At 45.0% G+C, this 15354-nt stretch overlaps 1 pseudogene; it reads left to right on the top strand.

Moving 5' to 3' along the window:
- Positions 1-2734: 2734 nt before the first annotated feature.
- On the top strand, positions 2735-2913 carry LOC135049655 (U1 spliceosomal RNA; annotated as a pseudogene).
- The last annotated feature ends 12441 nt before the right edge of the window (positions 2914-15354 follow it).

Here is a 15354-nt window from a genome sequence, read left to right as displayed (position 1 = left end):
TGGTTCATATGAAAGGATGATTCCACTTTTAGCAGGAATTGAGGACGGGTCTGCAATTCCGCTGCCACCGCGCTACAACCCCGGCCGACGCAATTGCCGGTCTGAGTAAGGTACCAGAATGTGTGTAAATGGACTTTAGGGTAACCTCCTGCTTGCGGTCAGCAGGGTCCCTGATGGTAGCCGTATCCTGGGATGGCAGCGCTACCTTTTTGGATAAGCGTGTCAATGCTTTATCAACCCTAGGGGAGGATTCCCACCGTATCCTGTCCATTGGCGGGAAAGGATACGCCATAAGAATCCTTTTGGGAATCTGCAGCTTTTTGTCTGGAGATTCCCAAGCTTTTTCACATAATTCGTTCAACTCATGTGAGGGGGGAAAGGTTATCTCAGGTTTCTTTCCCTTATACATGTGTACCCTCGTGTCAGGGACAGGGGACTCTGTGATGTGCAAAACATCTTTTAGTGCAATAATCATATATCGAATACATTTAGCCAATTTTGGCTGTAACTTTGCATCATCGTAGTCGACACTGGAGTCAGAATCCGTGTCGGTATCTGTGTCAACTATTTGGGATAGTGGGCGCTTTTGAGACCCCGAAGGTCCCTGCGACATAGGGACAGGCATGGGTTGACTCCCTGACTGTTCCCTAGCTTCAGCTTTGTCTAATCTCTTGTGTAATAAGTTTACATTAGCACTTAAAACATTCCACATATCCATCCAGTCAGGTGTCGGCGTTGTCGATGGAGACACCACATTAATTTGCTCCTGCTCCTCTCTAGGAGAGCCTTCTACCTCAGACATGTCGACACACGTGTACCGACACACCATACACTCAGGGAATCCTCTTATCTGAGGACAGTTCCCCAACAAGGCCCTTTGGAGAGACAGAGAGAGAGAGTATGCCAGCACACACCCCAGCGCTATATGACCCAGGAAAAAAACACAATAATTTTATGTTTACCCAGTAGCGCTGTATTTCCATATATATATGCGCCTAATTATGTGCCCCCCTCTTCTTTAAGACCCTCTTTCTACCGTGGTATAAGCAGGGGAGAGTCCGTGGAGCTTCCCCTCAGCGGTGCTGTGGAGAAAATGGCGCTGGTGAGTGCTGAGGGAGAAGCCCCACCCCCTCAGCGACGGGCTTCTGTCCCGCTCAAATATAGTAAAAAAAAGGCGGGGGCTCTTATATATATATACAGTGCCTAGCTGCATATATATTTATTTTGCCAAAGAGAGGTCTATATTGCTGCCCAGGGCGTCCCCCCTGCGCCCTTCACCCTTACACTGACTGCCGTGTGAGAGGTGTATGGGAGCAATGGAGCACAGCTTTACTGCTGTGCGTTACCTCAGTGAAGATCATGAAGTCTTCCGCCGCCTCTGAAGTCTTCTTTTCTTCTCATACTCACCCGGCTTCTATCTTCCGGCTCTGCGAGGGGGACGGCGGCGCGGCGCTGGGACGGACGTCGAGGGTGAGACCTGCGTACCGATCCCTCTGGAGCTAATGCTGTACAGTAGCCTAAGAAGCAGAGCCTATCAACTCACAGAAGTAGGTGTGCATCTCTCCCCTCCGCCCCTCGATGCAGGGAGTCTGTTGCCAGCAGGCTCCCTGAAAATAAAAAAATCTAACAAATATACTTTCTGTCAGGAAACTCAGGAGAGCTCCCTGAAAAGCACCCAGTCTCCTCTGGGCACAGTAGTAAACTGAGGTCTGGAGGAGGGGCATAGAGGGAGGAGCCAGTGCACACCCAGATCTAAAGTCTTTCTTAAAGTGCCCATGTCTCCTGCGGAGCCCGTCTATCCCCCATGGTCCTTACGGAGTCCCCAGCATCCTCTAGGACGTAAGAGAAAAATTATGCTGGCAGAAAAATCCAATTGAGTGATTAAACAGCTCCAGAGCTGCTCTGTAAGGCAAGTAAAAGGGTGTGGGCCCTGCAGCACTACCTGTAGTTTGCATTGTGCATTGGAAGCCTAGTTTGCTGTCTGTTTCCACTTCTTTTTTCTTGAGCCCCTCCCGTCTATACCCTTGTGCACTATCCTGACTTCTCTTCCCGTCTGCTTACTTTGTGCCTTCCAAAGCACAATGCAAACTACAGGTAGTGCTGCAGGGCCCACACCCTTTTACTTGCCTTACAGAGCAGCTCTTGAGCTGTTACAGTGCCCAGCTGCTGCAAGAAATCAGCGTGAATGCTTCAGGGGCTGGGGCATGGCCAACATGAGCCCCACACCGAAGGAGGGTGGGGGTGTTTAATGCGAACTAGGGGTCTCGCACAATGCGAACTACAGGTAGTGCTGCAGGGCCCACACCCTTTTACTTGCCTTACAGAGCAGCTCTGGAGCTGTTACAGTGCCCAGCTGCTGCAAGAAATGTGAACTAGGTGTCATCCAAGTGCCGCAAAAGGCCGCCATGCCCTGCACGCCCCTTTTCTCTTTTCATATGCAGACGAGGGTTGAAGCCAACTTTGACCCACTGCTTGGATGACATCGCCATATGCAAATCCATCTGCTGCAGGCCTTCCCCCAGGAATGCTTGCACTAGTTGTTGCATTTGGTTTGTTGTTTGGGGGTGCTTCAGTATTAGGCAGCCTTCTGCCCTCCCATGTTCATCTGAAAATATGTGTTCTCCCTGCAGTTGTTGTCCCCAGATGAGAGTTCCCTTGTGCTGCCTCAGTTGAATCTCCTTTACTTGACAGAGATGTGCCTGAGCAGCGGCCCTCCCCAGCCCTATCCCAAATCATACTTATTTTGCATAGGAGATACCATGGTCATGAAGACTGTTCTCCCAGGGAGCGGTTCATTCATTGCATTCTGGGTATGCTGACCCCTGTGATTTCCCCAAATGTGGGAAACTCGACTGCATTATTTAATGCGAACTAGGGGTCATCCAAGCACCGCAAAAGGCCGCCATGCCCTGCATACCCCTTTTCTCTTTTCATAAGCAGACGAGGTTTGAAGCCAACTTTGACCCACTGCTTGGATGACATCACTTGCTGCCTTTCCAATGAAGCAAGTTTAATTTAATAATAGGTGAAAAACCATCCCTACAAAGGTGTTAATCAGATACTTGGCTTTGTGGACACTTTTCAGAGCACAAATTTGTTAGCATAAAATAAAGCCAGAAAATGAAGAGCTGTTTAATCACTCAATTGGATTTTTCTGCCAGCATATTTCTTTTTCTCTGCAACCCACTGCTAAATTGTGCTTCCTAGCTGTTTTTATAAAATCACTGAATCAAATCTAACTCTGATTACATCAGAGAAGGCCAGGTACCCTACACCATAACAGGGGGTTTGAAATTTTGACTTGTCTACTTAAAGATCACCAAAATCTGATAACAAGGTCAATTAAGTCTCTGGGTGGGATTGAACCACCAACCTTTTGGTTAATAGCCTTACACACTAACTGATTGCGCCACAGCAACACTTTGCAAAAGTTCATACTGACAAAGGCTAATAAGCATTCATCTAGAACGATTCCTAGAAACATTTTAAAAAGTCAATAATGTGGAGAGTTTTTGTAAGATGTTTCTTCCATCAACCAATGAAGAAACACATTGGTACTTTCCCATGATGAGTGAGTGCTTCAGGATCTTTTGCACTTACATGTGCAGCAGAGTACTGTAATGGAAGTGCTGGGTCCATAACCCAGAGGTAGGCAGATTGAAACTATCCTCTGCTATATGCATTTTTTTTTGTTAATTAAAGTAATCCAAAACTGGGATTGATATTTTTGCTCTTTTATTTTTACTTAAAGTACAATAACTTTTACCATTTTAATTTGTTTTAATAGTATATTGACAGTATTGTTTTCTTTCAAAAATCCAATTAATTTTCTTTACCCGATTATTAAAATGGTAATTGACAAAAACAAACTACATTGTCACCAGAAGAGCAATACAAAATGTACAAGTGATATATTAAAATCATCTTTCCAGCTTGAATTTCAATGATGCATTGGGGCAATGATTTTGTGAGAAACATCTTCACCCTTAAATAAAGATTTTCTTAATTCCTTACCTGTGTGCTAATTAGATATCACCTTGTTTTCATATTAAACAGACTTCCACATGAGAAAACAGCAAAGATGCAGTGGCGTTAATGTTTCCTGGTGTCAACCTGTATTATTTCCGTAGATATTGAAATGAGGATGCATCTTGCTGCCTTTCCAATGAAGCAAGTTTAATTTAGTAATAGGTGAAAAACCATCCCTACAAAGATGTTAATCAGATACTTGGCTTTGTGGACACTTTTCTGAGAACAAATTTGTTATCATAAAAATAAAGCCAGAAAATGAAGAGCTGTTTAATCACTCAATTGGATTTTTCTGCCAGCATTTTTCTTTTTCTCTGCAACCCACTGCTAAATTGTGCTTCCTAGCTGTTTTTTTTATAAAATCACTTAATCAAATCTAACTCTGATTACATCAGAGAAGGCCAGGTACCCTACACCATAAGAGGGGGTTTGCAATTTTGACTTGTCTACTTAAATATCACCAAAATCTGATCACAAGGTCAATTACGTCCCTGGGTGGGATTGAACCACCAACCTTTTGATAAATAGCTGAACACACTAACCGATTGCGCCACAGAGACACTTTGCAGAAAATACATACTGACAAAGACTAATAAGCATTCATCTAGAACGTTTCCTAGAAAAACTTTAAAAAGTCAATAATCTGGAGAGTTTTTGTAAGATGTTTCTTCCAGCAACCAATGAAGAAACACATTGGTACTTTCGCATGATGAGTGAGTGCTTCAGGATCTCTTGCACTTACATGTGCAGCAGAGTACTGCAATGGAAGCATGCTGGGCCCATAACCCAGAGGTAGGCAGATTGAAACTATCCTTTGCTATATGCATTATTTTTTTGTACATTAAAGTAATTCATAACTGGGATTGATATTTTAGCTTTTATTTTTACTTAAAGTACAATAACTTTTACCATTTTAATTTGTTTTAATAGTATATTGACAGTATTGTTTTCTTTCAAAAATCCAAGCCACTGCATCTTTGCTGTTTTCTCATATGGAAGTCTGTTTAATGTGAAAACAAGGTGATATCTAATTAGCACACAGGTAAGGAATTAAGAAAATCTTTATTTAAGGGTGAAGATGTTTCTCACAAAATCGTTGCCCCAATGCATCATTGAAATTCAAGCTGGAAAGATGATTTTAATATATCACTTGTACATTTTGTATTGCTCTTCTGGTGACAATGTAGTTTGTTTTTGTCAATTACCATTTTAATAATCGGGTAAAGAAAATTAATTGGATTTTTGAAAGAAAACAATACTGTCAATATACTATTAAAACAAATTAAAATGGTAAAAGTTATTGTACTTTAAGTAAAAATAAAAGCTAAAATATCAATCCCAGTTTTGGATTACTTTAATGAACAAAAAAAAATGCATATAGCAAAGGATAGTTTCAATCTGCCTACCTCTGGGTTATGGGCCCAGCATGCTTCCAGTGCAGTACTCTGCTACACATGTAAGTGCAAGAGATCCTGAAGCACTCACTCATCATGCGAAAGTACCAATGTGTTTCTTCATTGGTTGCTGGAAGAAACATCTTACAAAAACTCTCCAGATTATTGACTTTTTAAAGTTTTTCTAGGAAACGTTCTAGATGAATGCTTATTAGTCTTTGTCAGTATGTACTTTTTGCAAAGTGTCTCTGTGGCGCAATCGGTTAGTGTGTTCAGCTATTAATCAAAAGGTTGGTGGTTCAATCCCACCCAGGGACGTAATTGACCTTGTGATCAGATTTTGGTGATATTTAAGTAGACAAGTCAAAATTGCAAACCCCCTCTTATGGTGTAGGGTACCTGGCCTTCTCTGATGTAATCAGAGTTAGATTTGATTAAGTGATTTTATAAAAAAACAGCTAGGAAGCACAATTTAGCAGTGGGTTGCAGAGAAAAAGAAAAATGCTGGCAGAAAAATCCAATTGAGTGATTAAACAGCTCTTCATTTTCTGGCTTTATTTTTATAACAAATTTGTTCTCTGAAAAGTGTCCACAAAGCCAAGTATCTGATTAACATCTTTGTAGGGATGGTTTTTCACCTATTACTAAATTAAACATGCTTCATTGGAAAGGCAGCAAGATGCATCCTCATTTCAATATCTACGGAAATAATACAGGTTGACACCAGGAAACATTAACGCCACTGCATCTTTGCTGTTTTCTCATGTGGAAGTCTGTTTAATGTGAAAACAAGGTGATATCTAATTAGCACACAGGTAAGGAATTAAGAAAATCTTTATTTAAGGGTGAAGATGTTTCTCACAAAATCGTTGCCCCAATGCATCATTGAAATTCAAGCTGGAAAGATGATTTTAATATATCACTTGTACATTTTGTATTGCTCTTCTGGTGACAATGTAGTTTGTTTTTGTCAATTACCATTTTAATAATCGGGTAAAGAAAATTAATTGGATTTTTGAAAGAAAACAATACTGTCAATATACTATTAAAACAAATTAAAATGGTAAAAGTTATTGTACTTTAAGTAAAAATAAAAGAGCAAAAATGTCAATCCCTGTTTTGGATTACTTTAATTAACAAAAAAAATGCATATAGCAGAGGATAGTTTCAATCTGCCTACCTCTGGGTTATGGACCCAGCATGCTTCCATTACAGTACTCTGCTGCACATGTAAGTGCAAGAGATCCTGAAGCACTCACTCATCATGGGAAAGTACCAATGTGTTTCTTCATTGGTTGATGGAAGAAACATCTTACAAAAACTCTCCAGATTATTGACTATTTAAAGTTTTTATAGGAAACGTTCTAGATGAATGCTTATTAGCCTTTGTCAGTATGTACTTTTGAAAAGTATCGCTGTGGCGCAATCAGTTAGTGTGTACAGCAATTAACCAAAAGGTTGGTGGTTCAATCCCACCCAGGGACGTAATTGACCTTGTTATCAGATTTTGTTGATCTTTAAGTAGACAAGTCAAAATTTCGAATACCCCTGTTATGGTGTAGGGTACCTGGCCTTCTCTGATGGAATCAGAATTAGATTTGATTCAGTGATTTTATAAAAACAGCTAGGAAGCACAATTTAGCAGTGGGTTGCAGAGAAAAAGAAATATGCTGGCAAAAAAATCCAATTGCGTGATTAAACAGCTCTTCATTTTCTGGCTTTATTTTTATGCTAACAAATTTGTTCTCTGAAAAGTGTCCACAAAGCCAAGTATCTGATTAACATCTTTGTAGGGATGGTTTTTCACCTATTACTAAATTAAACTTGCTTCATTGGAAAGGCAGCAAGATGCATCCTCATTTCAATATCTACTGAAATAATACAGGTTGACACCAGGAAACATCAACGCCACTGCATCCTTGCTGCTTTCTCATGTGGAAGTCTGTTTAATGTGAAAACAAGGAGATATCTAATTAGCACACAGGTAAGGAATTAAGAAAATCTTTATTTAAGGGTGAAGATGTTTCTCACAAAATCGTTGCCCCAATGCATCATTGAAATTCAAGCTGGAAAGATGATTTTAATATATCACTTGTACATTTTGTATTGCTCTTCTGGTGACAATGTAGTTTGCTTTTGTCAATTACCATTTTAATAATCGGGTAAAGAAAATTAATTGGATTTTTGAAAGAAAACAATACTGTCAATATACTATTAAAACAAATTAAAATGGTAAAAGTTATTGTACTTTAAGTAAAAATAAAAGAGCAAAAATTTCAATCCCAGTTTTGGATTACTTTAATTAACAAAAAAAATGCATATAGCAGAGGATAGTTTCAATCTGCCTACCTCTGGGTTATGGACCCAGCATGCTTCCATTACAGTACTCTGCTGCACATGTAAGTGCAAGAGATCCTGAAGCACTCACTCATCATGGGAAAGTACCAATGTGTTTCTTCATTGGTTGATGGAAGAAACATCTTACAAAAACTCTCCACATTATTGACTTTTTAAAATGTTTCTAGGAATCGTTCTAGATGAATGCTTATTAGCCTTTGTCAGTATATACTTTTGCAAAGTGTTGCTGTGGCGCAATCAGTTAGTGTGTAAGGCTATTAACCAAAAGGTTGGTGGTTCAATTCCACCCAGGGACTTAATTGACCTTGTTATCAGATTTTGGTGATCTTTAAGTAGACAAGTCAAAATTTCAAACCCCTTGTTATGGTGTAGGGTACCTGGCCTTCTCTGATGTAATCAGAGTTAGATTTGATTCAGTGATTTTATAAAAACAGCTAGGAAGCACAATTTAGCAGTGGGTTGCAGAGAAAAAGAAATATGCTGGCAGAAAAATCCAATTGAGTGATTAAACAGCTCTTCATTTTCTGGCTTTATTTTTATGCTAACTAATTTGTTCTCTGAAAAGTGTCCACAAAGCCAAGTATCTGATTAACATATTTGTAGGGATGGTTTTTCACCTATTACTAAATTAAACTTGCTTCATTGGAAAGGCAGCAAGATGCATCCTCATTTCAATATCTACTGAAATAATACAGGTTGACACCAGGAAACATTAACGCCACTGCATCCTTGCTGCTTTCTCATGTGGAAGTCTGTTTAATGTGAAAACAAGGTGATATCTAATTAGCACACAGGTAAGGAATTAAGAAAATCTTTATTTAAGGGTGAAGATGTTTCTCACAAAATCGTTGCCCCAATGCATCATTGAAATTCAAGCTGGAAAGATGATTTTAATATATCACTTGTACATTTTGTATTGCTCTTCTGGTGACAATGTAGTTTGTTTTTGTCAATTACCATTTTAATAATAGGGTAAAGAAAATTAAGTGGATTTTTGAAAGAAAACAATACTGTCAATATACTATTAAAACAAATTAAAATGGTAAAAGTTATTGTACTTTAAGTAAAAATAAAAGCTAAAATATCAATCCCAGTTTTGGATTACTTTAATGAACAAAAAAAAATGCATATAGCAAAGGATAGTTTCAATCTGCCTACCTCTGGGTTATGGGCCCAGCATGCTTCCATTGCAGTACTCTGCTGCACATGTAAGTGCAAGAGATCCTGAAGCACTCACTCATCATGCGAAAGTACCAATGTGTTTCTTCATTGGTTGCTGGAAGAAACATCTTACAAAAACTCTCCAGATTATTGACTTTTTAAAGTTTTTCTAGGAAACGTTCTAGATGAATGCTTATTAGTCTTTGTCAGTATATAGTTTTTGCAAAGTGTCTCTGTGGCGCAATCGGTTAATGTGTTCAGCTATTAATCAAAAGGTTGGTGGTTCAATCCCACCCAGGGACGTAATTGACCTTGTGATCAGATTTTGGTGATATTTAAGTAGACAAGTCAAAATTGCAAACCCCCTCTTATGGTGTAGGGTACCTGGCCTTCTCTGATGTAATCAGAGTTAGATTTGATTAAGTGATTTTATAAAAAAACAGCTAGGAAGCACAATTTAGCAGTGGGTTGCAGAGAAAAAGAAAAATGCTGGCAGAAAAATCCAATTGAGTGATTAAACAGCTCTTCATTTTCTGGCTTTATTTTTATGATAACAAATTTGTTCTCTGAAAAGTGTCCACAAAGCCAAGTATCTGATTAACATCTTTGTAGGGATGGTTTTTCACCTATTACTAAATTAAACTTGCTTCATTGGAAAGGCAGCAAGATGCATCCTCATTTCAATATCTACGGAAATAATACAGGTTGACACCAGGAAACATTAACGCCACTGCATCTTTGCTGTTTTCTCATGTGGAAGTCTGTTTAATGTGAAAACAAGGTGATATCTAATTAGCACACAGGTAAGGAATTAAGAAAATCTTTATTTAAGGGTGAAGATGTTTCTCACAAAATCGTTGCCCCAATGCATCATTGAAATTCAAGCTGGAAAGATGATTTTAATATATCACTTGTACATTTTGTATTGCTCTTCTGGTGACAATGTAGTTTGTTTTTGTCAATTACCATTTTAATAATCGGGTAAAGAAAATTAAGTGGATTTTTGAAAGAAAACAATACAGTCAATTATAAGGGCACGGTCGTGCCCTTATATTAAGGCTGAATCGAACAAACGGAATTCTCCCATAGGGAACTTCTGAGATGGGGGCATGGTGTTTGAGGGGCTACACCTCAAAACTGATTGGACGTACTGAGCTGAAATTTGGTATGGACGCGTAGAATCGTCACCCGCTGCTGCAGGACAAATTTCAGGGCAAAATAATAAAAAATGAGGAATTGGGAGTAAGCTAAATTTCCAACTGTCAGTTTTTTTCTGCCACTCCCTCTGTGGCTTTTTGACAACGTTTTCCCATAGAGTGAATGAAGATTTTTTTGGGAAGGCATAAGTCAGGATAGAGGACGAATTAAGACTTGGGGTTTGTTTTACTAGATAGAGTATGCCCCAGTGTAGTGCCTTTTGGGGTTGTGGTTTTTCAGAAAGTTATAGGGTTTTTTTAATTAAGAGAAATATGCCCCATTATAGAGATAGGGCATTTCAATTTGTTGCGCCTGCGCAGTGACCGCCAGCAGGGGGTGTACAGAGAGTAGCTCTGGCAGTTGGGCACGAGGAGACAGAGCGGGAAGGAGTCACGTGGAGCTGCAGGAGGACAGCCAGCGGTTCCCGGCGTGTGAGTTCATTGAGGTCCATGAAGCGGGAGGAGATCGCCGGAGCTGCGTAGCACTGGGTGAGTTCTGTCAGGCAGCCCACCGCTGTGTACCCAGCTTCCACTTCTCCCCCGCGTGTCCGGCCACCCTCCCCTCCCGCCCGCCCGGCCACCCTCCCCTCCCGCCCGCCCGCCCGCTCGCCCGCCCGCTCGCCCGCTGTGTGCCCGGCCGCCCGCCGGACCTTCCCTGGTGGCTGCCTGCGTCTCCTCCCCGCGTCTGTAGTGCGGCTGGCAGTAGGAGGCGCCTCGGGCAGCTGTGTCCGGCCACTCCTCCCTCCTCCTCCTCCCGCTGTGTCCGGCCCTCCCTCCGTGCAGTATGCGGTATTTATCAAGGTCTCTATGGTCACCAGTCACCCCCCCCTCCCCCTCTCGCCCTCCCTGCTGTGTGTCCGTCTCCCTCCCCCCCCCTGCTGTGTGTCCGTCGCCCCCCCCTTGCCCTCCCTGCTGTGTGTCCCCCCCCCTCCTCCCTGCAGTGTGTTCCCCACCGCGCCCTCCCTGCTGTGTGTCCGGCCACCCTCCCCTCCTCCCGCTGTGTCCGGCCACCCTCCCCTCCTCCCGCTGTGTCCGGCCACCCCCCCCTCCCGCTGTGTCCGGCCACCCCCCCCTCTCGCTGTGTCCGTCCACCCCCCCTCCCGCTGTGTCCGGCCACCACCCCCTCCCGCTGTGTCCGGCCACCCCCCCCTCCCGCTGTGTCTGGCCACCCCCCCTCCCGCTGTGTCCGGCCACCCTCCCCTCCTCCCGCTGTGTCCGGCCACCCCCCCCTCCCGCTGTGTCCGGCCACCCCCCCTCCCGCTGTGTCCGTCCACCCCCCCCTCCCGCTGTGTCCGGCCACCCCCCCCTCCCGCTGTGTCCGGCCACCCCCCCCTCCCGCTGTGTCCGGCCACCCCCTCTCCTCCCGCTGTGTCCGGCCACCCCCCCTCCTCCCGCTGTGTCCGGCCACCCCCCTCCTCCCGCTGTGTCCGGCCACCCCCCCTCCTCCCGCTGTGTCCGGCCACCCCCCCTCCTCCTCTCTGCTGTGTGTCCGTTCTCCCCCCGCCCTCCCTGCTGTGTGTCCGTCCCCCCCCCGCCCTCCCTGCTGTCCGTCCTTCCCGCCCTCCCTGCAGCGCCTGACACACGCACACGCAGCGCCTGACACACACGCACACACGCAGCACCTGACACACACACACAGACGCAGCACCTGACACTCACACGGACCTGACACACACGCACACACTCACACGCATCGCCTTACACACACAGACACGCAGCGCCTGACACACACAGACACGCAGCGCCTGACACACACACACTCACGCACCTGACACACACACTCACGCACCTGACACACACACACACACTCACGCACCTGACACACACACACTCACGCACCTGACACACGCACACTCACGCACCTGACACACGCACACGGCACGCAGCACCTGACACACACACACAGCACCTGACACACACACACGCAGCACCTGACACACAGACATGCAGCGCCTGACACACACACGCAGACATGCAGCACCTGACACACACACGCAGACACGCAGCACCTGACACACACACACACACACGCAGCACCTGACACACACACGCAGACACGCAGCACCTGACACACACACGCAGACACGCAGCACCTGACACACACACACACACACACACACACAGCACCTGACACACACACACACACGCAGCACCTGACACAGACATGCAGCGCCTGACACACACGCAGACATGCAGCACCTGACACACACATGCAGCACCTGACAGACACACACACACACACACATGCAGCACCTGACACACCCACACACACAGACATGCAGCACCTGACACACCCACACACACACGCAGCACCTGACACACATACATACATACATGTGGCATTTAACGCACACACGCACAGCACCTGACACACAATCATATACACTCAGAGCACCTAACACACACATACACTCGCAGCACCTCACACACACTCGTATACACACGCAGCACCTGCCACTCACACATATATACACATGTAGCACCTGCCACTCCCACATACATGAACAGCACCTAACACACACATATATACATGCAGCACCTGACACACACATACACGTGCAGCACCTGACAGTCACACACATACAGATGCGACACAAACACATACACGCTCAACACCTGACACCCACGTGGCAGCTGACGCATACAAATGCAGCACCTGAGATACACACATATACACGTGCAGCACCTGAGACACACACATACACGTACAGCACCTGACACACACACACATGTATGTACACGCGCGGCTCCAGGCACACACATACGTACGTACACACGCGGAATTTAACACACACACACACACATACACGTGCGGCACCTGACACACATGTACGAACACGCGCGGCTCCTGACACACACACACACGCGTGGCTCCTGACACACACACACATGTACGAACACGCGCGGCTCCTGACACACACACGTATATACGTATACGCACGGCACCTGACACCTACACGTATGTACGTATACGCACGGCTCCTGACACCCACACGCATGTACACGCGCGGCTCCTGGCACACACACACACGTACGTACACGCGCGGCACCTGACACACGCCTGTACGTACACACATGCACAGCACCTGACATACACACATGTAGGTACGCGCCACCTGACACACACACACACACGTACACGCACGACACTTGACACACACGTACGTACACACACGGCACTGACACGTATGTACGCGCACGGCACCTGACACTCACGTACATACTAGTGATGAGTGGGTTCGGTTCGTCGGAATCCGAACCCCCCGAACTTCACCCATTTTACACGGGTCCGAGGCAGGTTCGAACCTTCCCGCCTTGCTCGGCTAGCCCGAGCGCGCACGAACGTCATCATCCCGCTGTCGGATTCTCGCGAGATTCGGATGTCTGCATTCGTGGAAAGGGATCCCATGTGTAAACATGGGACCCCTTTCAGTCCGTCTGGTCCGGGTGTTCGGTTTGTTGTTTTGCCAAGTACGTGGATTTAATCTGGAACCTGGATCAGGTGAGTATAATTATCTTTTATTTTCAGGTACCCGTGGATTCTACTTGGAGAAGAGGACCGACTGCTTCATGTCAACATAGGTAAGTATGGGTGTGTCGGCAGGTGGGAAATAAAGTTAAATTTTTACGGTGTCTGTGTCCTGTTTTTATTTGGGTATTTTTTCCCCAGTAGAACTACAGGTACCAGCGGGCCCGTTTTTCTCCTGCATGCTGGTACTTGTGGTTCTCCAAGTACCAGCTTGCGGGGGAGGCTTGCTGGGACTTGTAGTACTACTAGAAAAAACAATATTATTTAAATTTTCTCAAGGCTATCAGCCTCCCATCCGCAGCCCTTGGATGGGGGGGACAGCCTCGGGCTTCACCCCTGGCCCTTGGGTGGCTGGGGGGGACCCCTTGATTGAAGGGGTCCCCACTCCCCAAGGGTACCCCGGCCAGGGGTGACTAGTTGGATATTTAATGCCACGGCCGCAGGGCACTGTATAAAAGTGACCCCCGGCTGTGGCATTATCTGTCCAGCTAGTGGAGCCCGATGCTGGTGTAAAAAATACGGGGGACCCCTACTCTTTTTGTTCCCCGTATTTTTTGCACCAGCACCAGGCGCAGAGCCCGGTGCTGGTTTTAAAAATACGGGGGATCCCCTGTCCGTTTTTCCCCCAGATTTTTAGAACCAGGACCGGCTCGAAGAGCCCGAGGCTCGTTATGCTTTGGAGGGGGGACCCACGCAATTTTTTTTCGGGTTTTTCACATTCCATTTAAAAAATAAATAATATTTTAAAAAATATATAAATAATACTTGTGCCTCCAAAAAAGACAAACCAAGTACCTAATCCCTTCTAATATAAATAGATATGCTATTACCAAAAAAAAAAAAACTGCAAAAAAAAAACATGTTTTTAAATTTTTTTTATTAGATTCCGCCAGCAAAGTGTGGCGGATTGAAAATGACGAATTTACTGTTTAAAAGCACTGTTGTCGAATTTACAAACTTCAATTGAATATACTTTTGTCGAATTGCCGCATTTGTACCATTGCAGAAAAGTCGAATTTGTCAAATGTCGAATTTTAAAGTCGAATTTTGAAAGCGTGTAAGAATAGGCTCCGTCCCCTTCTACCCCTGTACCTTGCTCTCTCCTGTCTGTGCTCTCTCCCGTCTGTAGGACTAGGCCCCGCCCCCTTCTTACCCTCCTGTGACTGCTCTCTCCTGACAAGTGGACCAGGCCTGCCCCCTACACGCTGCTGGTGTCTTCATTGTTACTTGGTCTGGAGCTCCGTTGGGGAGAGAACTCACGTGAGCTCATTAAGAATGAGGAACTGGGATGTTTTAATTTTATTGTGAGTAGTGTAGTGTGGTGATGTAGTATGTTGTATGGGGGGTATAGTGTAATTATGAAGTGCAGCATATGGGAGGGCTGTAGCATAGTGATGTAGTGTGGCATATGGGTGGTGGTAGCGCATAGGCGTGCGTACAGGGGGTGCCTGGTGCGCACAGGCACTCCCTAATGTCCAGCACCGCTGCACGCCACGCTTGCTGTAGCACAGTGATCGCTGAGTGTGTGATCGGTGGAGCCTAGCCTGCAGCTCATTTCCGTACCTCCCACCACCGCTGCACCCGACCCCCCTCTGCCTGCTGCTAATACTATGCTGAGTGCATTCGTCGGCGGCCTCACTGGGGGGACTGGCGTCACCTTGCAATGTGACATGGTGATGTCCGCCCA

This window comes from Pseudophryne corroboree, unplaced genomic scaffold, assembly GCF_028390025.1.
Source record: "Pseudophryne corroboree isolate aPseCor3 unplaced genomic scaffold, aPseCor3.hap2 scaffold_99, whole genome shotgun sequence".
Lineage (NCBI taxonomy): Eukaryota > Metazoa > Chordata > Amphibia > Anura > Myobatrachidae > Pseudophryne > Pseudophryne corroboree.
Note: the sequence above shows the minus strand (reverse complement) of the source record. Positions and strands in the feature narration are given on the sequence as shown.